Genomic DNA, 18,337 nt, shown 5'->3' with positions numbered 1-18,337 from the left:
AGGACACATAGACAGTACCTTAGAATGATAATTTTTTAGAACTTTTCTTCTTCTCTTTCCCACAACCAGGCCACACAGTATTCCTCTTTGTTCATATAGACTCCTATCTAGCATGAAACTCCCCTGGTTCCAGGATCCTTTACAACTTCCAACAGGGAGACTCCCCCAGTGCTGGGGACCCCTAGTGCCTGTCCTCCCCCTGTGCCTGTCCTCTTGAGTCTGGACCCCCAAATGAGGGGATGGGGAAAAACCTAAAAACCAGGAATGGATGTGAAATCCTGGAGAAAAAGCCAATTACAGAACATTTTAAACCTGCGGCCCTGGGTGTGCTAGAGACTGCCCCCGCCGTCTGGGGCCAGGTTAAATGGATCCTGAAGTGGGGGCCTGGAGCTTCCTACACACCCCCAGAGAGAGGGGGGCATCTCTGTCCCCTGCTGGTGAAGACACTCTCACTGAGCACTGGGGAAGATGGGCTTTAAAAAATAAAAGAAAGAAAGAAAATACTTCCTAATACCTCAGGTTCTGGGAGCCTCACCTTCCTGGCAGGCAGGGCCTCTCCTGGAGGGCAGGAAGCCGGGGCCAGGAGAGTCGAGCGCCCCGTCTCCCAGGCAAAGGCAAACCTGGTGGCTCAGGGCTGATTCTTCTAGCCAGGGTGGGAGTGCTAGCAACCGGGCCATATCTAACTGTTCTCAGTGCCTTCACACAGCAGAAGGGTTTACAACCTGTCTTTACTGGACAAAAGTTGCAGGGCACTAACACATATTCTTACTTGTTGGCCGCCTTAATGAAAGCTGCCCAGATGGGCTAGACTGGGTAATTTCCAGCAGTCTTGCCACACTGGCTCTCTCCTGGACAGCTTCCTCACAGTCTGAAGTGATTCGACGGGGCTGGTGGGAAGGTGAGTCAGTGGATGGTGTTTGCAGTTTGGGCTGAGTCCTTTCCTCTCTACAGACTGGTAGGAAATAGGACACTAGACAAAAATTTTCTGAGGAGAGGAAAGGCTGACTCATAATAGATCTGGAATCTACTGTTTGAATCTGAACTTTCGTATCAATATATGTGTGTGTGTGTGTGTGTGCAAATAACATACATATATGGTCATTTACATAAATGGACAAAAAGGCAAAAGCATAAAAAGAACAGAGGACGTCCTGGCCACTAAAATTATGTCAGTATTAGGCAAATAACAGCACTAAGTTAATCACATAGAAAAAATGTTTTTTGCTTTGGCTTAAATGGGAAAGTTTTTTTCATAGTTCAGGAGACTAGAAATCCAAGAGCAAGGAGTCAGCAAGTTTTGTTTCTTCGGAGGCCTTGTGGATGGCTCTGCCTTCTCTCTGTGTCCTCACGTGGTCTTGCTGCTGTGTCCTAATATCCCCCCCCCCTTTTTTTAGAATACATTTTTATTGTTATGAAATAACCTTTCTGAAATCTAACTCATTCTTGGAAATGAAAACTGCAGGATGGGGTAAGTTAACAAAGTTAGTGACACCTCTCACCAAAGCTGAGGCCACACTTAGAAATTCCTCTCTATTCAATTCATCATCTATTTATTGAGGTTCAGTAATGAGGGATTTCAAAGTTTAAAAAGTCAAATTTGGGAATCTGAGGCAGCTTCATAGGAAAGTCACATCTGGATCAGTCCTTGAGAAAGAAATTTTTTTTCTTATTCTATAACTAATACATACTCACCACAGAATCATTAGAACAGACCTTGTATAAAAGATCCCACCACCCCAAACTGGGCCACTGTTAGACTCTGATGTATTTCCTCTCCTCTTTTCTTCATTATCCTTTCCTTCTTTTTCTTTCTCCCTCTCTGCTCCCTCTTTCTTCCTCTCTCTTTTTTTTAACATTGGCACTTTAGACTGTTTTTAACCTACTCTTCTTCATGTAGCATTACATGATAAGCATTTTGGAGAACAGAAATGTTTTTTAAAAACATATTAGCTCCTTATTAATAAATAATACAAGCTTTGTAGAAAAATTAGAAAATATATGTTTGCAAATGAAGGGGGACACAAGTAAACAGAAAAAAATCACCTGTTATGTCAGCACACAGAGATGATCGCTGTATATATATATATGTATATACTGATATATATCCTGGAGTATGACCTTTGACCTTCCAGGGCCTTTCTATGCACATAGATATAGTGCCTGGCACACAGTAGGCACTCAATAAATATCTGTAAAATGAAAAGAGTGAGTACAAATAAAAAACAGGTATGCGGTTACAAAAATGGAAATCATACCATAGAGTTTTTAACACGTATTTTTTTGCTTAACAAGATACGATCTCCTATCCTGAGTTACGTCGAGATAGTAAACGCGGGTCTACACAATCGCTGCAAATGCTTGCTTATCTGCTGGACTGTGCCATAAACTGATACCCAACCCTTTACTTCTGGACAGTCACCCTGCTTGGCAGACGAGAAACTGATGGGTGGAGATGGGGCCTGAGCTGAGACTTCTCAGTGAAGGAGAACATGGTCAACGGCATGGGCAGGAAGTGCAGGTTGAGTTCAAGAAGCAAAGAATGACACCTTCACTGAAATAAGAGGCCATTATCAGAGAATACAATTAATGAAAAGGCCTAACAGGGTCATTGTGTGAAGATCTTGATGTTAGCCCAACTATAATTACAATCTCTCAACATTTATAATGGGTTACAAATTAAAGTTTTATCGGCACAGAACATAACTTTGGTCTTTACCACAATCTTGTGAGGTCCTCTTAAGCAAGCATTATCTCGGTATGCTGATTGGTACATTTTATTTACCAAGAGTACCAACATAAAGACTTAAGTCTCTACTATTCATAGTGTTATATATCAAAGGAGAGGATACAGAGAAACTCATCTAGCCTTACATTGCTTACACCCTATTTAAGCAAGCAAGACCATCCCGTATAAAGTGACAGTATACCATAAAATATCTGCATGATAGAGACCCAACTATATGGCAGAACAAAGAATAAATCCAGAAAGATTTCAGAGATATACATACATACAGATGTACAGAAGGCAGGCAGGCAAGCAGGCAGGAGGGAAGGAAGGAAGGAAACAAAAAATGGGGCCTGGAGCAATCAGCTAAGGTTTTACAAAGTTAGGACTTGAACTATGTCTAAAAACAGGTAGCTTTAGACCAGGGGATTGGGAAGGCATCACTTGTATTGGGAATAGCACAGGCCTTGCATGACCATTCAAATGAACCTAGCTAGAGCAGAGGGAGCAAGGTACATGTTCTTGAGTAGTTTTACAGCTTTGGTTTTTACAGCTTTGGTAAACGCTGATTAGAAGACTGTGGGGGGGCACGCCTGGGTGGCTCAGTCGGTTAAGCATCCGACTCTTGACCTCAGCTCAGGTCTTGATTTCAGGGTCATGAGTTCAAGCTCTGCACTGGGCTCCATGCTGGGCATGGAACCTACTTAGAAAAACACATAAAAAAATAAAATAAAATACCGTAGAGGGAAAGCCAAACCAAAGAATATATTGTAACTTAAACAATGTCAAAAATCACTTTTTGGGATAAATACAATTTCAATTGCTAATATACTTCAGAGTGGATTGGCCTGCTCAGTATTTGTTCTACTTGTTAGTCCAGTTCCGTAGAAGATGGAAAGTCGAGAGCTATATTTCCCATTTGCAGCTAGGGTTCTAGGTATGATTTAGATTCCACCAATTGGAGAGCGGGGGTAGGGAGCAAGGCATCCATTTTGCTGGTACAGTTCTAGCCGGTGCAGCAGATGGCTCTGGTACCAACAATTGTGGCTATGGATTCCTGATCATCAGATTTGGCTCAAATGATGTGTTCCTGGAGCATGCAGCTGAGACAGTGAGAAACTGGCTTCCTGGTTCCCTGGCTTCAGGATGGAGGCACAAGTAGCAGTTTCCTTAGCAGACAAGTTTAAGTGGTGGTATCCCAGTAATTATTCCTAGAGGCCCAGCCTAGGGCCTGCCCTACCATCTCTTCTGACAATTTTATAGGCACTTAATTGCCTGTATTAAATCCCTTTCACTTAACATACATAGAAAGATCTCTGTTACATGCAACTAAACCCTAACTGATATTCGTCATTTTATTTTCCCCCCTTTTAAATTTACTATGGGAAATTTTAAACATATATACAAGTAGACAGAATCAAATGAGCCCCCATGAACCAACTTCAACAATGATCAATTCAGGCCAGTCTTGTTGAAGTTTAACCCCCACCATCACAGAGAATTATTTTAAAGCAGATCCCAGATATCCTATCACCTATAAATATTTCAGCACTTATCTCTGAAAAAAACACTTTTATAAAACAATACCACCAGGGGCGCCTGGGTGGCTCAGTTGGTTAAGCGACTGCCTTCGGTTCAGGTCATGATCCTGGAGTCCCTGGATCGAGGCCCGCGTCGGGCTCCCTGCCGAGCAGGGAGCCTGCTTCTGCCTCTAAACCCCCCCCCCATGTGCTCTCTCTCTCGTTCTCTCTGTCTCAAATAAATTAATTAATTAAAAAAAAATCTTAAAAAAAAAATAAAACAATACCACCAGATCACTACCAAACCTAAAAAAATAGCAGTAATGCCTTCCTATCAATAATATCCAGTCACACACACTTAATTTTAAAATTGTTATGAATCACTGTTGGTTTTCTTTTCTGTAAAACTAATAAGATTAAACCTTTCCTAGCTCAACGGCTGAGAATCAATTATGGTAGCTACGTCAGTAGTTCTGAGAAAGTGTTAGGCCTAAGGCCAATGATGGTCCTATTCTTCCTGCCATCTCTACCCATAACTGAGCTGGTTTACCCATTTGAGATCCTTGGATCACCTGGCTCCTAGATGGTAATAATATGAATCTATGAGCTGCTTTTCTGTATTTCAAAAGGCCTCAAACAGGCCAAATAGGTTGACTAAAATGTCAGGTATCCTTGCTTTGGGCTAGATTGCATTAACTTGGTGTGATGATCCTAAATTCTGACTGGCAATTTTATATTTCTTTGAGTAATAAAACCAGGAAATAAATTAATATATTAAAGTTGTAAACACTCATTAAACAGTATACTTACAATCTGGATATTGCATCACATATAAATTACACTTCAACTAAAACAAAAGCTAGTGTATAGAATGCAACTGACTTCTGTGCATTGATTTTATATCCTGCGACTCTGCTTTTGGTGGAGTCTTTCGAGTTTTCTATATAGAGTATCATGTCATCTGCAAAGAGTGAGAGTTTGACTTCTTCTTTGCTGATTTGGATGCCTTTTATTTCTTTTTACTGTCTGATTGCTGAGCTAGGACTTCCAGTACTATGTTGAACAACAGTGGTGACAGTGGACATCCCTGTTGTGTTCCTAACCTTAGGGGAAAAGCTCTCAGTTTTTCCCCATTGAGGATGATAATTCTCTCTGGGTTTTTCACATACAGCTTTTATGATATGGAGGTATGTTCCCTCTATCCCTGCACTGCAGGGAGTTTTTATCAAGAAAGGATGCTGTATTTTGTCAAATGCTTTTTCTGCATCTATTGAGAGGATCACATGGTTCTTGTCCTTTCTTTTATTAATGTGATGTATCATATTGATTGACTTGCGAATGCTGAACCACCCTTGCAGCCCAGGAATAAATCCCACTTGGTCGTGGTGAATAATCCTTTTAATATACCGTTGGATCCTATTAGCTAGTATCTTGGTGAGAATTTTGGCATCCATGTTCATCAGGGATATTGGTCTGTAATTCTCCTTTTTGGTGGGGTCTTTGTCTGGTTTGGGGATCAAGATAATGCTGGCCTCATAGAATGAGTTTGGAAGTTTTCCTTCCATTTCTATTTTTTGAAACAGCTTTAGAAGAAGTATTCATTCTTCTTTAAATATTTGGTAGAATTCCACTGGGAGGCCATCTGGCCCTGGACTCGCTTGCTGGGAGATTTTTGATTCCTGCTTCAATTTCTTTGCTGGTTATAGGTCTGTTCAGGTTTTCTATTTCATCCTGTTTCAGTTTTGGTACTTTACATGTTTCTTTTTTTTTTTTTTTTAAAGATTTTATTTATTTATTTGAGACAGAGAGAATGAGAGAGAGAGAGCACATGAGAGGGGGGAGGGGCAGAGGGAGAAGCAGACTCCCTGCTGAGCAGGGAGCCCGATGCGGGACTCAATCCAGGGACTCCAGGATCATGACCTGAGCCGAAGGCAGTCGCTTAACCGACTGAGCCACCCAGGCGCCCCACTTTACATGTTTCTATGAATGCATCCATTCCTTCCAGATTGCCTAATTTGTTGGTATATAATTGCTCATAATATTCTCTTATAATTGTTTGTATTTCTGCATGTTTGTTGTGAACTCTCCTCTTTCATTCATAATTTTATTTATTTGGTTCCTTTGTCTTTTTGATAAGTCTGGCGAGGGGGTTATTGATCTTATTAATTCTTTCAAAGAACCAGCTCCTAGTTTCGTTGACCTGTTCTACTGTTTGTTTGTTTAATTTCTATATTATTGATTTCCACTCTGATCCGTATTATTTCTCTTCTCCTACTGTTCTTGTTCCTGCTCCTTTAGGTGTAAGGTTAGGTTGTGTATTTAAGACTTTTCTTGTTTCTTGAGAAAGGCTATACACTGTATTGCTATGTACTACCTGACAACCCAGCAATTGCACTACTAGCTATTTCTCCAAAGGATACAAACACAGTGATTCGAAGGGGCACCTGCACCCCAATGTTTTTAGCAGCAATGTCCACAATAGCCAAACTATGGAAAGAGTCCAGATGTCCATCGACAGATGAATGGATAAAGATGATGTAGTGTGTGTGTGTATACAACACACACACACACACACACACACACCATGGAATATTACTCAGCCATCAAAAAGAATGAAATCTTGCCATTTGCAACCATTGGATGGAACTGGAGGGTATTATGCTTAGTGAAATAAGTCAGTCAGAGAAAGACAAATACCATATGATTTCACTGATATGAGGAATTTAAGAAACGAAACAGATGAACATAGGGGAAGGGAAGAAGAGATAAAATAAGATGAAAAGAGAGGGAGGCAAACCATAAGAGACTCTTAACTATAAGAAACAAACTGAGGGTTGCTGGATGGGAGGCGGGTGGGGGATTTGGGGCACTTGGGTGATGGGCGTTTAGGAGGGCACTGTTGTAGGTGCTGCCCACGGACCCAAGTGTGGAATCTTGAGGTAATGAGCACTGGGTGTTATATGCAACTGATGAATCCCTAAATTCTACCTCTGAAACTAATAATACACTATATATTAACTAAATTGTATTTAAATAAAAAATTTTTTTAAATTTTATTTTATTATGTTACGTTAATCACCATACATTACATCATTAGTTTTTGATGTAGAGTTCCATGATTCATTGTTTGCGTATAACAACCAGTGCTCCATGCAGAACGTGCCCTCTTTAATACCCATCACCAGGCTAACCCATCCCCCCACCCTCCTCCCCTCTAGAACCCTCAGTTTGTTTCTCTGAGTCCATAGTCTCTCATGGTTCGTCTCCCCCTCCGATTCCCCCCCTTCATTCTTCCCTTCCTACTATCTTTTTTGTCTTTTTTAACATATAATGTATTATTTGTTTCAGAGGTACAGGTCTGTGATTCATCAGTTTTTAAAAACCCCAAAGCTTAAAATTGATACTCAAAATCTTTGAGAAAAATCTCTGGGAGGTGGGGAATAATAAAAGTGGCCTTTAGTATTGAAAAGCCTAGGAGCCAGTAAGCAATCTCAAATTCAAGGTGTTTTCTCTCCTCTTCTTCAAGACTCACTGGCTTAACCAAATGCAAGTTGTGGTAGCTCTGCTAGCACTCCGTATCACCACTTCCTCTCCTCGCACTTCCCTGACTTTCGCCAATCACTCTCAGCTCGGTCTCTCGAAAGTGACTTTGTCTATAACCTTGAAATACCACCCCGCCCCGCACCGGCCCTTTACTGCCAGCAACCTGAACAACTTGCTCCCGTCCTCATCGCTCCCCTGAAACCATGCTCAACTGGCCAATTCTGGCTCCATCATTTGGGAGCCGTTGACCGCAGACAAGTAGGTTAACTTCTCTTTGCCTCAGTTTCTGAATCTGTAAACTGGAGATGAAGAACACCCACCTCCTGCAGTCATTATCAAGATTCCTCGCTCGGGTCCGTGGGCAGCACCTACAACAGTGCCCGGCTGGGTCTCCTGGGCTCCCGCGGCCTCGGCAAGGCGGGCGGCGCTTTCTCGGTTCCCATTCTCTCCAGCTCCTCCCGCGGCAGGCAGGGAGCACGGCTTCCTGACCCCCACCTGCTAGCTCCTAAGCGCTGCCTCTGGGCCTCGCCTGCCCGCCGCCTTGCTTCTCCCGCCTGCAGGGTGGTGTAGGGGCCGCTCCTTCCCGCACACACTCCAGCTGCTTTCCTTTCTAAGGTTTCAAGCCTGGAGTGTCAGGTTTCATCCCACAAAGGCATCTTTCAGATTTTCTTCCCCAGTCTTTTCCACTTTATAAAACTAGCATTCCTCTGCATTATGAAATAGGATCTCCCTCACGGATACTACTTGATAATGATCAAGTCACTTAACATGTCACATGTTTCTTCAGCTGTAAAACGAGAAGGCTGGAGGGAGAGAGGCTCTCTCAGTTTCCTTCCTGCTCAGAAAAATTTCCACAAATTCTTTTTAGACGCCAGCTGCCCGCTGGACTTCTCCACGCGGATATTGGCCATTACCTCAAACTCCACATGCCTAGTTGAACACAGCACTGACCTCACGCATCAGCTTTGCTATTCCTGTTAAAGATAATGTTCCTTCTCCTCATCACTCAGACGTGGAGCCCGGGTATTGCTTTAATGCGGTTGAATATCTAATCAGTCACCAGGCCCCAGTAACATTCTTTCATATGTCCCCTCCCTAACCCTCATTCCTCTCTGCCCACAATCCTAACTCGCTTTCCCCCATGCTACCTGCCGACCCTACCTTCTCCCCCCTACAGAGTCAGGTTGTTCCTGAATATACATGTCTGGCACATTGCTCTTCTCTTCTTGCCAATCATAATTTCCCACCCAATGTCTACAGGATGAAGTCTAATCTCTGGAACCTTACAAGACAATCCCAGATTGCTTATAACTATCTCTTTAATTTGCTCTCTGATGACCTTCCTCCTGAACCTTCCATTCCCTCAATGGATCTAGTCATACAGTTTTCTGCTTTGTTCACACCATTCCTTTGGCCCTGAACACACTCCCCTCCCTGTTCCTGTAAAGCCCATTCCTATGTAAGTACATTTCTCTCAGAGCCCAGCTTGTTTGCTTTCATGCTTTTTTTTTTTTAAATTTCAAACCAACCTTCTCTGTGATATCTCTCTCCAATGACCAACCCATGATTGATTATTTACCTGTCATGAATTCTTCAAGCATTTTTGTATAGATTACTCATTGGCTTATACAAGGGTTCTTATATATGTTAATAGTCTTCTTGTGTACTTATCATCCTCCGTAATTAGAATGTCAACTCCTCGAAGACAGGGGTCATAGACCTCATAGCTCCCTAGCACATGGTAGTAGCAAATACGTTAACAATAATAATGATGACTAAATTTAAAAAGCAAGCTATGATCATCTGTCTGCAGACAATATATTAACGATCCTCACAAACACACTTTCTCAGGAAAACAAAATAGAAATGGGAAGATAAAGGAAGCAACATGAATAGCCTCATCTCCTTCATGAAGTGTGCCACTTACTTCCTTTTACATTTAATCTGGGCATGTGAGAATTATGTAAAAATACATTTAAAACTGTAAAGTCCTATATAAATGGAAAGTATTTATCATGAACATCACAGTCGCTATGCTTGGAATGTTTAGGAATTCTTGGCATGATTTCTAAAGGTCCAGAGAAAGTGGAATTAATTAAAGCAGTGGTTGTCTACTGGGGACAATTCTGGCAATGTCTGGAGACATTTCTGACTGTCACAAATGAGGGGATGCTGCAGACTTCTAGTGGAGAGAGGTCGGGGCATGCTGTGAACATTATACAATGTACAGGATGGCAGTCTACAACAGTTATCTGCCTGCAAGTGTCAGCAGTGCCCAGGGAGAGAAGCCCCAGGTTAAAGGAAGCTCATCAGGGGATAAGTACCAAATATTTCTGCGTGGGGCAGGGAGATGAGCTGCTCACTTCCCGGGACAGGTGGACCCCTGCATCCTAACTTGTTCACAGTATCCTGACACCTGCACCCATTGCTCCAGAATTCCCCTTCTCTTCTGGTTCCTATGTGATCTTTCAAATGTCTGTTATCAATATGCCCAGCCTATGATGTCTGGGAATTAACCTATCCTTATTCAGATGTTTTAAAACGACTCTGATTTCTCTAAGACAGAAGATACTGATAAACTCCAGAAGTTAACGAAGTCAATCTGTAACTTTGGATATGGGACAAACTGTACAGTACATAAAAAAAAAAAAAATCCCCTTGCTGCTTAAATAAATGAGAACAGTGAGTGTATTTGAGCAGTGTGGGTACCACAAAACTAAAAATCTTCCTCATCAACTGAAAATTCATAGATTTAAATAACTACTAAAAACACAGAGTTGAAAACAGCCTGGAACAGTTTGAGAAAATTCTTTCTTTGCACATACATGTTTTTGCTCTAATGATGTTTTTGATCAAGAACTGCTGTTGAACTAAAAACACTGGATGGGGTTTTCTTTGTTTTTAAGGCTTAGCTAAGCTATGATAGCTAGCTCCCAACAAAATACTCAAGAAATAATGGCAATTTTAAGCATCACAAAGTGGTGCATGTAAAGAGGATCATTTATTAAAAAAATTACCTTTGCATGGAAATAGAAAACATCATAAAACACACTATGCCCCAATATCAAATGATGTAATAATCCTTGGACAAGTTTTTCTTCCCTCTAGGCCTGTTTTCTCACCTTAAAATAGGAAATTCTGATTAACCAACGTTCTCTCAAAGATCTCCAGTTTTAAAACCCTCTGAATTTATGATTCTATCCAGTGTTTCTTAATGGATCATTTTCAGAGATAAGAAATGGGCTTGTGGACAAATCTTCTGAATAGGTGACCTAGGCTGGAAGTCCTCAGTTCTAGACCTAGACAGAGGAATCACCTCAGGAATTTAAAAAAAAAAATAACCTAACACACAGCAGTTTCCGATTTAATTGGTCTAGGGTGGGATCAAGCATGGATAGTTTAAATGCTCTACAGGGGGGATTCGAATGTGCAGCAAGTCCTAACATCTACAGATAGATGTAGACTAAGGGTTGCAAATGCAACGAGGGCCCAGGTACGTGTGACAAATGAGCAACGCAGACTGGGCGTAAGAAACTGGAGAACACATATCCCACCTATTTCAGTAGGAATAAGCCAGATCTTTCGATTTTTTTTTTTTCCAAGAAATGCCAGAACTCGGGGCGCCTGTGGCTCAGTCGGTTAAGCCTCTGCCTTTGGCTCAGGTCATGATCCCGGAGCCCCGCATCAGGCCCCTTGCTCAGCGGGGAGCCTGCTTTTCCCTCTCCTCCCTGCTTGTGCTCGCTCTCTCTCACTATCTCTGTTGCTTTCTCTCTCTCAAATAAATAAATAAAATCTTAAAAAAAAAAAAAAGAAATGCCAGAAATCCAGATTTTAAGTGAGAATCAGATGTTTAAATATTGACAACTAATTCCAAACAATTTTAAAAGAAAGTGTAGGTCACACAAAATGTACCCACGGGCTTTATTTGGCTTTCTAGCCAGCAGTGTGCAACCTCAACTAAACGAATTCCATAAATCAAAGACGACTTTTTCTCTGTGCTCTGTCCTGTCTCTCCTATTCAGAGCCTCTTCCTCCCATACCTGGGTCAGAGCCTATCCCTTTCCTTCTCCTTTCCATTGTCTCTTTCTTTTCCAGTCTTCTTCATCACTCCTAAAAGATGGAAACTGAGATCCACACATTAAATCTTCATGTGGCCCCGGCTGTATCACTGGACAGGATTGTATGCCTGGGAAAATCCAGGCTGTGAATTGTAACCTAAGGCTGTGGTTCCATGACGTCAACGACTGGTTGGTTTAGTCAAATCAGGGGAAAAGTCAGTCAAGCTCACAATTCTGAATAACTTAGACTTTATCAGACAACATATGGAGGTCTTCATTTAAATTCTGACTTTATTTTGTTTGCTTTAAAATCTAAGCCACTGTAATTAGAATCATCCTGGGTGTTTTTAAAAATATTCCCAAGTCTGGGCTCCACCCCACGCCAACTACATCTGAAGGTCTGGAAATGGAGTCTGGACACTGGTAGCTTTTAAAAGACCCCAAGTTGGGGGTGGCTGGGTGACTCAGTGGGCTGAGTGTCCAGCTCATGTTTTCGGCTCAGGTCGTGATCTCAAGAATCATGGGATCTGGGCTTAGTGGGGAGCCTGCTTGGATTCTCTCCCTCTGCCCCTCCCCCCACTTGCTCCTGCACGCTCTCATTCTCTCTCTCTAATAAATAAATAAATAAATCTTTAAAAAAGTAAATAAAAAAATAAAAATAAAAGAACCCAAGTGGGTCTAATGTGAAGGCAGAGTGGAGAATCACTAATTTAAACTCGTCCCCTAAACCTGTGGTTTAGCAGCACATTTAACTCCAGATGATTAACATCTTGAGTACTTCTTTTAGCTTGTTCAAGGATTTCCTCAGCTCTGTTCTCATTTATCTTCAAAACTCTGTGAGTTAGGCAGCTTGGACACTATTTATTAGCATTGGACAAATGAGAAAATGAGGCATAAAAATGTTAAATGATTTGCACAAGTGCACCCAGCTAATTATTGGCGAAGACACATTGTAACTCTACCTGAGGCAGAGTTCCTTGATTTTAAGCCTGGTTTTTGCAAAGTTTCCCCCAAACACAGGGCCTTCCTGATCACTGAATTCCTTTACTGTTATTAAGTAACCCTAACACATAGGTGGGTACTAGAAAACCAATGACTATAATGTGATCAAATTTCAGAAGTAAGTGTAACTGTTTTTAAAAGACGCGGTTTAGGGTCAGTGGTCCAAGGTGTCTTTTTCTGAAGTCTATGGTGCGATTTTGAAAGTGCTTACTTTGACACACATCCTTCCCCCCACCCCCACATCACCCTTCATAGTTTCCATTAAGATATTATTTTCAGAAAAGTATTTTAAATGATTAAATATGCACAGAATATTGGAGGTAAGGGGAACTTTACTGATCGACTTTCCCACCACCTCTGATAGACGAGAAACCTGAAGTCCCTTTTAATTCAATATATATGGAGTGTTACCATGGTGCCGAGCGCTTCACACCATTATCTTCATTAAATCTTCAGGATAACTCAGTAAGATAGGTACCACTACGACCACCACCGTTATCTTCATTCCCATTTAACAAATGAAAAAACAAAGCCCCATGTCAGGTTCCACACTCAGCAGGGAGTCTGCTTGAGGATTCTCTCTCCCTCCCCCCCCCACCCTTCCCTCTCCCAGCTCTCTCTCTCAAATAAATAAATAAAATCTTTAAAAACAAAAACACTAAGGTTTAGAGATGCTGAAAACTTTCCCAGTGTCCCTGGGCTGGTAAGTTGGAACCCAGCCTGTGCCTCATCTCCTGCCTTCCATCACCTGGAGAGACAAAAGTGCAAAAAGGAAAAGATAAATCCTTATGAAAATGCTAAGAGATGCTCAGTGAACACTGATTTGAAAAGGGAGAAAAGAGGCATTTGGGCTAGGCCTTCACAAATACACAGAATGACAGTAGGCATTCTAGTCCAGAATCAACACTCATACTGAGGCAGAAAAGCCACAGGGAGAGCACAGGGTGAACTGTGAGAAAGATGGAAAGAGAAGAGGTGTCAGACCGTGGAGGGTCCTGAGTGCCCAGCTAAGGAATTGAGACTTTAATTTTAGGCCAGGGGAACCCCCTGAAGGTTTTTAGAAGCAAAGTCACTAGAAAAATGCAAACTGAGTTTTAGAAATACAGATCCCATGGAAGTGTGGAGACTGAATTAGGGGAGCAGGGTTTGGTACCCAAGGAGAGCAACTAGAAAGCTGTTCTACCTCATGAATTCTCTGCTTCACTCTTCACCACGTATTGTGCTTGTGTGAAGCACTGGTTTCTTCAGGGAACCTCCACATCTGCTTCATGATCCTTGTATCCCAGCACACGACTTGCATTGCCATGTCTAGGACAGATGACAGGGACCTGAACTTGAGCAGTGGGAATGGAGATGAGAAGACAGGTTTGAGAGGCATTTGCAAGGGCCTGGTAACTGCTCAGAAGTGGGGAGAAGGTAAGAGGGAAAGAGAAGCAGAGTAAAGAAACCTCTCACATCTTCGCTTGGGAGAAAGAGGAATAATGGGATCTAGAAAGGAAGGGATAGTCAACAGCAGCATAAAGAAGTGAACGAGATGACTAAAGTCTCAATCTGAGAGGCATTTATTAAGCAGCTACTCTGTGCTGGGCATTAGGGGAACAATAATGAGTAAGATTGGTTTTCGCCCGCAAGTATCACCCAGAGGGAGGAAAAATACAAGACTAGAATAGACAGATGCCTGGCCTCCTAGTCTCTGGACAAACGTCACCCTCCCACACAGGCCCTGCTCGACGGTCATCTATTTCTAGTGCCCTCCCCCATCACATGATCCTGTTTTATTTCTCCCTTACCCTAACAAATACCTGAAATTCATTATATGTGCATTTATTGTCTCTTTCCCCCAGGAGAAGGGAAACTCCACAGAAGCACAAACTTTATCTAGTTCCATATAATAAGTCCTCAGTAGGAAATATGTATTGAATATTTGGGGGGGATGAGGGGGGTTAACACACCTCATCAAGGTTTTAAGACCTCAAACCAAACTAGGCAAGTTTCCTAAATACCTAAGGTGACATGCTGAGAATTGAAGTGACTCAGAAGAGTAAAGCCATTTTGAGGCTGGGGCGGAAGCAAAATCCAGGATCAGTGCCTCATCTTGACAGTTTCGCATAGATTTCAGGAGTACCCACCCAGCGTGAGATGTTTCAACAATGAGGCCAGCCAGCCACCTAGCTCAGGTTTTATTTCCGTTGTCCTTCTGACGTCAGAAAAAGCACGAGTTGCTGCACAGTTTCTTCTATCAAGGTGACAAATTACAGCCTTGCTGTTCTCCGCAGTCTGCAAACCACAGCCTTATTCTCTCCTCCCCCTTATATTAAAAAAAATTAACTCCACTGCAGAGATGTCAAACCCCCTTCGCATACAAATAAATACCGTTCCTTAGCGCTGGGGTCTTTTTCACTCTTAACTACACACATCACCATGGATTCGTCTGAGAAAAAGTACGTGATCCTGGCGGCGGTAAGGTTTCCACGAAACAGTGCTATAAAAACTGGGTCCGAGCCGCAGAGCGAGACACAAAGGGCTCTCAACTGTAGCACCACCTTCCCAAGCCCGAGACAGCCTGTGAAAGGCATCCCGAAATGCGGTGAGGCGGTGACCGCGAAATTCCTTTTGCCGCCATATGCTCTTGTGTATCCTCCGAATACAGTTCACCCTAAACCCAGGGGCGGGCGACTCCGCAGGGAAGCAGCGCCCAGGCAGCCCCGTAACCTGCGGGGTCCCAGTGGGTGCTGAGGAGCCAGACGCTCAGGGAGGCGCCCCAGGGGGCGCACTAGGGCGAAGGAGCGCTTTCCTCCCGGCACCGACGCGGCGAGTTCAAAGGCCTTTTGTGGCCACGTTTAGGGACGCGAGCGAGGCGCCAGGGACCGCAGGAGGGAAGGGGAGAGGAGGCGAGGGCAGTCCGCGCCCGGGCCCCGCGCGAGCGGTGGCCTTTTGTTCGCCAGCTCCCGCGGAATCCAGCTCTCGGAACAGCACTTCTCTTTCTCCCCTTCTTCATGTTGGAAAGCACCTCTTCAGGGCGGGAAAGGACAGTGAATCCCCGCCAGCTTCCTTTAGTAATCTTCCCCCCGCATCCTCCTACTCTAGGCTACTGAGAGAGGGGGCAGAGCTCGAGGAAGGGGCTGCAAACGTGCTCCTGTTTACTCACGCTCGGCGGCTCGGTTCCCCCGCGGCGCCCAGTCCCCCCAGCCCCAGCCGGCCCCACGCACACCCCCGGGGGCATCACATGCTCTCCTCTGGGCCCTGCGGACGCAGGAAATTGTTCCCAAATGTCCAGGATTCGAACACTCCTCGGGTATGCAGTAGCGCCCTCTCGGCCGCTGCGCTCTCCCTCCAGACCCGCGTGGTCCCCGAGCCTAAGTACCATTTAACCAGCTCGCGTGCCACACTCTGCCGCTATGAAACAGACCCAAAAAGTAAGCCACAGCCCACGCAAAGGTGAAATCTGGGGCCCCTACGCCGCCTTACGCTACCGCGTGTGTTCGGAGAACAGAGGATCTGGACTTTTCCTGTAATGCAAGCAAAATCCGAACGCCGCCGGTAGAACCGCTCACTCCTTCCTTCCATGCCCGCTTGGGTGACTTGTACGTTACCACCTCCACTCGCATCCAAAACATCCCTTTCCTCCCTGCCACCGCTCCCTGGGCTCCCCCTGGAAAAGCAGAATCGCCTTACCTTGGGCAATAAAGGGGAAAGTGGCAAAAGGAGACCAGGTGTCCGCCCTTCCGGGGTTCCCCCCGGCCGTGTGATGTCCTTTGTGTCACGGTCTGGCTGCCTCCGCGGGGAAAAGGTGGCCTCCGTCAGCGAGGGCTGGGCGGGGAGGGTTCGCGCGCGGTGGCGGATTTCCGAGGAAGGTGAAGGGCGGAGGTTCCCAGCGACCTTCAGGCAGAGCGGCGTGGCCACCCCAGCCCGCGCTCTCTGGCTCTCCTCCTCCTTTCCGGGCCGATTGCATCAGAATCTCCCTCCACCGCCAACCCCCACCCACACTCTGCTCGCTAGCCTCGCACTTACATCCACACGCTCTGGCACCGAGGGTCTCGAACCGCAGTCATTCTCCTACTGGGGGGCGCGTCGCCTTTGCGCTTCCATGGCTCGTGATGGTTTAAAGGGGGAAAGTCAGGCCACTCCTCCGCGTCCCGCGTCCCGCCGCCTCCCCTCCCGCGCGCCCGCTTTTTGACCAAAGCTGCTTGTCACTGAGCGGTGCCCGTCACATGGTGTCTCTGCTGACGGCCGCGTCTCGCGAATTCCCTCCTGCGGCTCTCAGAGGATGCAGCGACCGCGGCTGGCGGAGACTGAGCATCGGGGAAGGGACGAGGGAGTGGTTGCGGGGCGTGCGTGTGCTGGGTGCACTGACGGTGGCCCCGGGAGAGGCGGCGGCGCGCAGCCTGGACACCTGTCCCACGCCCTCCTGGGGACCCGGCAGCGGGCCCAGAAGCCGGCTGCGGTGGCGGCTGGAGACCAGGAGCCCTTGGGGATGGAAGTGGGAGCGACTAAGAGGGCGCCGGCGGAGGAGAGGAGGGCTGTGCGATGGGGCCGCATTTCGGGGTACGCCAGAGCGCAGATGGGCCGAGGGAGCCAGGGAAGTTGCATTGTGGGAAGGGCGCAGCGTGAGGATGGCCGCGGGAGTGGCTGGTTCGCGCAGCCCAGCGAACTGCTGGCAGTGTCTGGAGCTGCGGGCCGCGCTGGGGCGGTGTGTTGGCTCCGGGGACCGCGCGGAGAAGGCCCGGGTTGGTGGGGGAAGGGAGGGGGCTTGCGCAGCGGCTGGGGGAGCGGGGCGCCCGGGCACCTTTGGAAACCCTTTGTCCCTACCCCGCAGTGGGAGGCGCCTCCCCTCTTCCGGATCCAGCACACCCGCAGACCTCGCCAGCCTTCCCCGAGATCGGTGCGGTGGCGCGCTCTTTGGGGGACTGGGTGTGACGCGACCCGATAGAATTGCCGAGCTCGGAGCGCGCAGCTGCCTGGGCGCGAAGGGGCGCTCCAAATCCGGGGGCAGCGGGGAGCGAGGGAACAGGATGCAGGGGCCTGGGCAACTGGGCCCGTTTCCCTGTCTTTTGCCTACTCTTTGTTTCAGGCATAGACCCTTTTAACTGGGCACTTCCTTGCAGGGGAGTTGTGTTTCCTTAAAATGGCGTCAGGAAATCCCACCTGCGCCTCAGCCAATTGGGCTGTCATTACAGAGCGAATTTGCGGGGTGGAAACTCGAGCTCTTTATTGACAGGAATCGTTCAGTCTCCGTGTTGCATCAAAACAGGAAAGGAAAGGTGAATCATAATTCAAAAATTAATCTACCTGAAGCGTTTCAAGCGGGCAGACCGAATGGAGTAGCCATCGCTTTTTTTTTAAACCACAGCTGGAAAAGTTAAAGGACAACCAAATTTCAAACCCCTGATAACGAAAATCCTTTTTCCCTTCAAATGGCAACAAGTGGTTTTCATTGGTTCAGCAATAGCGTCCTGAGAACCCTATTTAGAAGGCATGTTCTTGAATAA

At 45.4% G+C, this 18,337-nt stretch overlaps 1 protein-coding gene across 5 annotated transcripts in view; it reads right to left on the bottom strand.

Moving 5' to 3' along the window:
* The window catches only part of SLC38A1 (solute carrier family 38 member 1), a 68,081-nt gene extending 51,136 nt beyond the window's left edge, over positions 1-16,945 (bottom strand). For 2 of the 5 annotated variants that reach the window (XM_035002819.1, XM_035002823.1), the window contains exons 1-2: positions 16,524-16,747; positions 2,044-2,189 (exon numbers count right to left, since the gene is read on the bottom strand). The gene's annotated coding sequence lies outside the window, so the exon portion shown is untranslated. Of the gene's footprint in view, positions 1-2,043; positions 2,190-14,031; positions 14,163-16,523; positions 16,748-16,859 lie in introns of those variants that run through there. The other 3 variants (XM_035002820.1, XM_035002821.1, XM_035002822.1) reach the window with 3 other exon arrangements.
* Positions 16,946-18,337: the final 1,392 nt, after the last annotated feature.

This window comes from Mirounga leonina, unplaced genomic scaffold, assembly GCF_011800145.1.
Source record: "Mirounga leonina isolate KUSES-001 unplaced genomic scaffold, KU_Mleo_1.0 Mir_126, whole genome shotgun sequence".
Taxonomy (NCBI): domain Eukaryota; kingdom Metazoa; phylum Chordata; class Mammalia; order Carnivora; family Phocidae; genus Mirounga; species Mirounga leonina.
The sequence above is the reverse complement of the archived record's forward strand: the minus strand, read 5'-3'. Positions and strand labels throughout refer to the sequence as shown.